Below are 7,241 nucleotides of genomic sequence, written 5' to 3' on the forward strand. Positions count from 1 at the left end.
TTCTACGGTGTAAATACCCCATTAAGGTTCATTTCAAACTGCCAACAAGACACCATTGTACCCAGAGTTGGGGAAAGATGCACAGAAGTAAACTAGGCATGAAGGAGACTTCTAGGAAGCTGGTACTGGTTCCTTTTTCAATTGAAGTGTTGGTTACACATTAAACTTACAATTATTTCTTATGCACTTATGTATTAATGTGTGGGGGGATGTTCATGTAGGCATATATGTATAAAGTTTAATTTTAAAATGTATTGTAGATGTATTACTAAACATGGCAGTTAATTTTAAGACATTGCAAGTTAGTACCTAACCCAATAGCTAAGAATACTGTGTATGGAAAATGGAAGAGAAATTTTTCACAATGAAATTTTGGCTCCAGATGCATTTAGGAAATGCTCCCCAAGCACTCACAGGCCGTACTTGGTGTTTACTCTGGAAAATATCCACCGCACAAAGAAGTTACTGTTTGATTGAGTCTAAAGGCAATTGCTCACACAGGCTGCCTCTTAGTAAGCTACAACTTGAAAAACTTGTATGCAATTTACTTCAGTCATCATTATTTTCAAACAGACTTGAAATAACCTTTTAAAATAGTAAGGTCCCCGAAAATTCATTCAGCTTAAGTAATTGGTGCTAACTCCACCCGCAATGACATTATAGTCCTAATAGCTACTGTTTAATTTGAGCTTGTGATATGTCTGGCAATTCACAAATACTGTCTCTATTTTTCAAAACATCCTGTAAGTGAGAAATAATTTTCATTTTACATCCAACCACTATGTGGCACAGGTGGTGTGCAAATCAGTTCTGTCAGTCTGATTTCAAAGTCACCCTCTTTCCTCCTATACCAGGCCACCCTCTGGAGCAGATAACACTTGTGCTCACAAAGGCCGTGTCCTGAGTGACCACCATGTGGCTCTATGGGATGCAGATGCCACCAGCAGGTCCATGTCTTGTTTGTGTCTCTTACCAAGGCCAATGGTTATAGAAAGGACCCCCTAGCACTGAGAGTCCATCTCAGGATGGCCTCGAACTCCCTCTCTGGAAGGCACATCTCAAGCTCCAGTTTGTCCTCCAAAGATTCCTACGATCTTTATGGGGGTTGCTTCTCTAGACTGAAAATTTACTCAAAAAATCCTTCTCAAATTGCATTGAAATCTGTGCAAATGTATCATAAATATAGATTGAGATTTCAAGATTGCAAACAATCTTAGTCTAATTGGGACTGACTTACATGGTATCTCCCATGTACTATCCCCAACGTCACCTCCTACTGACCATAGCTATATAGGAAGGAGATGATAAGCAGTTCCTAGTCAGAAGAAAAAGAAAAAAATTCATTTTATATCGATACAAATACTATCATATTTTTGCCTATAATGTTTTCCAGGTAAGTGATTCACAATTTAACCTCTGATGAAGCAGAAGAAGGTATTTTATTCTCAAAGTCTAATTTGTTATACAGATGGCAGAATAATAGTAATGAGGAATTTTGCCCTCATAATATTGACAAATAAATTTCCTTTATTTTTCCATGCGCTTTCCAGTCTCTCAATCACTGCATTCATGTGTGTGTGTGTGTGTGTCTGTTTATATGAACATTTTATGTTCACTTGTCTTCACTTCGAATTGCATCTTCAGTGTTTATCCTCACTAACGCTATCTTCACACATGTTCTTTTAATGGCCTTATGATATCTCATTATACTGATATATCTAAACGTTTAAACTAATATCATATTGCTAGATATTTAAATTAGCTTCCCAGTTTTTATTAATATGAATAATTCTACAATAAACATTGTCATAAATAGAGCTTTTATCTCCCTTCATATTATTTCTTCAGAGTATCTTCTTCAACATGAGATTTCTAGGTCAAATATTATAAAGATTTTTAACTTTCATACTGTCAACCAAAAGTTACAGATGAAACAGCTATATCGTAATCACCTTTTTCACCTTTTTTATTGTCATTCTTAATAACTTAAAAAATCAAAAGAAAATTGTATTATTTTTAGATTTACATGGCATTGATACTTGCTAACATTTGAATGTTTCTCCATGCATTCTTTTCTCTTTATTCATTCTCACATATTAACTGTCTCTTACTTATTTATCAATTATCTATTGAAGTCTTGATCATTTATTTATTGATCATTATGAACTCTTCATATTATATAAACATTTTATGTTTTTCAAACTTGTTCTTTAAAAAAAAATTCCTCTAGCTGTTACTCTCCTTTATTTATTTTCTTTATTGTTATTATAGAACTGTTTTTACTCTTATTTACTTAAAATTATCGATATTTTCTGGCACTCTCTTCTATCACTTCAAAACTTTGAAAGTAATGTATTTTCAACTTAATTTTAAAGCTTCATCTACTTTCAATTTTTTACAAGAAAAAAAATATTTCCTGTAAGATTTTAACTTATGTTGTTAGCTTTGAAGATACATTTTTAAATATTAATTATCTGGAATGTGTAGCATTTTTAATTTTTTAAAGGTATTTTTTTCCGTTTTTACAGTGTTTGAGGTATCAACAAATGATCTATTTTGCTTGTTTTCTTTCCTTCTGGCTTTATTACACATGTAAAACCTTCTTTCACTTTCCTCCAACCTCTCCCTCTAAAGAGTTAATTAGTCACCACTGTATACAATAACCATACAGCATTTGTTTCCCTTAACTCCTCTATCACACTGTAAGGTAATTATTTTTTATACTGCTGTCTTTACTTCCAAATCATAATTATCTTGAAGGTATGTTCAGTGTTTTTAGTTCATCTTTTTATCCATCAGTGAAGAACACAATGGCAGCACATGAGAGCCCTTCATAATATTTATGAATTGGTTTGCTATCATCTGCCCATTTTTCATTGTAGATAATCCTAATGTTTGATATGCTAGAAGATTATTTAGCATTTCATATTAACTTTATACATTCTGCAGGCAGCTGTAATTAACAGATTCTGCATAAGAGATTCAACTTTTTATTAATTTTTACTATATTAGAAAAAGTTCATTTACTACAATATAAGAAAATGTTCATTTACTATATAAGAAAAAGCTCATTTATTACAATTTTCCCTTGTAGTAAAAATGTAAAGGTTTAGACAAGATAGACGTTCTAACAAAATATTCTGAGTAAAACTGTTTTTTTCTATATATAGTAGGAAGAAAAATATTTAACTCCAAAAATATTTCATGTCTCATAATTTCTATAATTCCCACAAAACTGCTAACAACTCAAGAATGAAATTCAAACTTTACACAGATAGATGCTATTCTGCAGGAACAAATATTGAAACCAGGTTATAGCGAACTAAATAATAACCAATATCTAAAAACAAAGAAATACTTGTGAAAGATACCATCGAAAGTGCTTTCCAACTTACGGTGCAAAAAAAAAAAATCTAAACTCTCATTGTTTAAAATATAGATATTCTAAATATTATACCATTTTCTGTTTCAGAAATAATTCATTGAAAGATAAAATACAATATGTCAAGTTATGTGAAAGTTTAAAAAGTTATTCAAGCATCTACATTTTTAAAAAAATCAATCATATACATCAGGCATCTGACCAGGTGGTTGGTGCTGAGCGAGGCGACAAGTGTTATTAATATCTCCCAGTGAGGACTGCCACATCTGCAGAAAATCCAGAACATCATAACACTAACTCTCTTTTTTTAAGTATTTGACTTAATTTTTTAAAAAGTGTATCCTTCTATTTCAATCACATCTCCTTTGGGTTTCTATTCTTTAAAATGGTTTTCCAATGCAGTGCTCATTGTTAAAAATTATATCAGGCAATTCAAGCATTTACCTTCTTGCCTTCAGAGTTGCTGCTAACAGCTGGTCAGGTAAGCTTCCAGACACACCCTGTCAGGAATGGAAATATATCAACTTTGCCCCTCCCTCTGTGGCACTTTTCCAATGCCATTTTGGAACCCACAGTAAAATCATCATTGATTGATTAAAGGGAAAAGAGTGGCATACACTTTTTAAAACAAATGCTATGCTTTCAAGTAATTGAATATTTATCTTAATATGCTTATATTTTCTTTGCGCTTTCCAATTTATAGAGCCCTCAAAACAACACTTGGCTCACACTTTTCATTTCAAATTTCTATACCAGAAGACCAGGAAGCAGAAATGTATTTTACTTCAAATACGCATTGTATCGGATGACCTCTTACATTTGAATTTTTGCATTGTTCTAAAATCTTTGTAAGTTATTACACAGGATTTGCAAAATGTGCTCTAAGTTACTTCAATGTTTTTGTTTCCCTGCAGTAGGTGTGTGGTAGGGATGAGAATTCTTATTTGATTATTGAAACACATATTTTACAACTGAAAACACAAAACTTTTTAAACTTAGCCAAAGCATGTTCTGATGTTACTTTTGGTTCTAGCACTCTACAATCCTGTTATATTACTGACTGTAAACATCAGGGTCAGTGGATAGAGCAAAAAGTATGGAGCAACTAGGAGAAAGCTAGGAAGAGTCAAACTCCAGGAACTGACCTGACTTAAGGACAAATGAGGGCTCCTCTCTGACCTGGTTCTCCTACTGAGCCCTTTATCTTCCTTTTCTAACTTGTTGTCAGACAACAATATTATCTGAACCATGACCCTACAAATATATTAGCCGTAGGGAAATTCAAAAGAAAACTTTTTAAAATAGAGAGATGGCCTTTATGGAAAATATAAGCTACTTATGTAGCTAGTATATAAATAAAACAAGTAAAAAGCATTTTATAAGATATTGACCAGTGGAAATTAGTAAGCATCCAGAGTTTTTCTGAATTCTCAATAGTAAGCATAGAAAAGAAAGGTGCTGTTAGTTTTCTTTACTCCGTGATCATTTGAAAATAGTTCTGGTTATTTTTTCTAAATTCTTCCACAAAATTCTAAAAACCAGTCTAGTCATTGGTTATGATTTTTAAGAGTTTGGAAAATTCTAACATGTGAATTATTTAATTCACGTATCTTACGTCTTTGATTACTACTTCATGTTGCCCATGATAGCCTTTCCAAAAGTATATACCATTCACATTCAGAACAGGATGAGTTCTTGCCTGGCTTCCTGGAAGCAGGTGTCACATCTGTTACTGTTGGGGGATAATATTCAAATTTCACTGGCCTTCTGGGTACCTGAGAAGAGTATAAACTTGTTTGAATATCTTTCATCTGGGATTGCATCTGTTTATCCTCTCAAATCATTCAACAAAGATCTAACTACAGATAATTGTACCCTACAAGCCTAAAAATTTGGTGTGGTGCAATTGCTCAATGAGCGATGATGAAATCTGACACTAAATGTAGCTAAACATTAAGGTAGTTTGATAAATCACTAACAAGGGAATGAGAATTTCTTGAGCACTTAATAAATGCCCAGCTGCATTTGGCACTTTACACATGTAATTTATCATTGAATGACTGAAGAAAGCGAGCCTCCCTAGTATCAGTGACTTCAAGTGCCAGAGAATTACACTAGGTTTTGAAAGAATTTTGGAGGTCAACTAGCCTGACAGTGCTATTCAAGGCAACCAAAAAAAAAAAAAAGTTCTACGTTTCTATGTCAACAAGCTGTAAAAATAATGTTTACTTCATCAAGTATAGAGTTAGATGATTCCTCCTAGGTATGTTACAACTCAGCATGAATTATAAGCCAATCAATCTTTCAGCAATTAGGCTTTTTCTGCCTGGAATTAAAAATGTGAGGATGCCAGAATGATTCAACAATCAAAGTCTTTGCCAGTTTATGATGCAAAATGATATGATTAATATTCCCCTAATGATAAAGGAAGTATTTTTGAAGTATTATAAAGAGGCTCTTTGACATTTAATTTTACAACCCAATATTGAGAAAAGAAAACACGTTTATAGGAAAAATATCAGCATAGACACTTTCAACCTAATGAAAAAACGCATCTTTTATCTAAAGCAGACAGTTTTCCTGATGTTCATCTTGTATCCTCCAAATTGAAGAGTCTTATAACACATAAAAAGAGGAAAAAATCTATTAAAACAACAATAAAGACTAAAACACAAACTCGTTTCAAAACTTGCAATCACCCTTAAGATATCAATTACCCCTCTCATAAAAGCCCTTAGTTCTTTCAGCTTCAAAACTGACGTCTCCAGGATTGAAAAAATGTCAACTGTCCACCCCAATATGACAGAGACACAGAGATCAAAGACAGGCAAAGCCATGAGACAGCAAAGAACACATAGAAAAAGCAGTAAACTTAACAATCAGAAGAAGCAGACCCTGGGCTGAATCTTACTAGCTGAGACCTCAGGCAACTACATCATGAAAACTTCAATTTTCTCACCCATAAAAAAATAAGAATAATAATATGGTTTTTCCAAGCTCTTATGTGTTTACAACTATTCATGTTTTTAATATAATTACATAGAATTAGTATTGCACAAAGCTTTTTTTTTTTAATTTCTTAGCCAAATCTTTATAACATTATCTATTTCTTCCAAAACTGGAAATGAAGACTTCATCCTTCACATCATGGCTTACAAACTACAGCCTACAGGCCAAATCCAGCCCTCTGCCTGTTTTTGTAAATAAAGCTTTATTGGAACAAAACACATCCATTCGTTTATTACTGTCTATGGCTGCTTTTGCTCTACAATGACAGAGTTGAACAGCAGTAGTGGAGAAGAAATCCCATGGCCTGCAAAGCTGCAAATATTTACTATCTATCCCTTTACTGAAAAGTTTGCTGATCCCTGCTTTAAATGATGAAATATCATGGTTTTTAAAACCTGTGAAGTTTTTATATCCTTAGATATATAACCTCTATTTACATAGAATAAATATTGTAATATGCTAACAAGAAACCTATTTTCTTAAATCTAAACTATACATTTTGCCCAGGCACAGTGGCTCACACCTGTAATCCCAGTACATTAAGAGGCTGACATCAGCAGATCACTTGAGGTCAGGAGTTCAAGACCAGCCTGGTCAACATGGCAAAACCTCATCTCTACTAAAAATACAAAAATCAGCCCGATGTCATGGTGCATGCCTGTAATCCCAGCTACGGGAGGCTGTAATCCCTGCCTCAGGAGGCTGAGGCAGGAGAATCACTTGAACCAGGGAGACAGAGGTTGCACTAAGCCAAGACCACGCCACCGTACTCCAGCCTGGGCAACAGAGTGCGACTCTGTCTCAATAAAAATAAATGAATAAATAAATAAAAATAAAAATAAATACATAA

This window comes from Mandrillus leucophaeus, unplaced genomic scaffold (genome assembly GCF_000951045.1).
Source record: "Mandrillus leucophaeus isolate KB7577 unplaced genomic scaffold, Mleu.le_1.0 Scaffold142, whole genome shotgun sequence".
NCBI lineage: Eukaryota > Metazoa > Chordata > Mammalia > Primates > Cercopithecidae > Mandrillus > Mandrillus leucophaeus.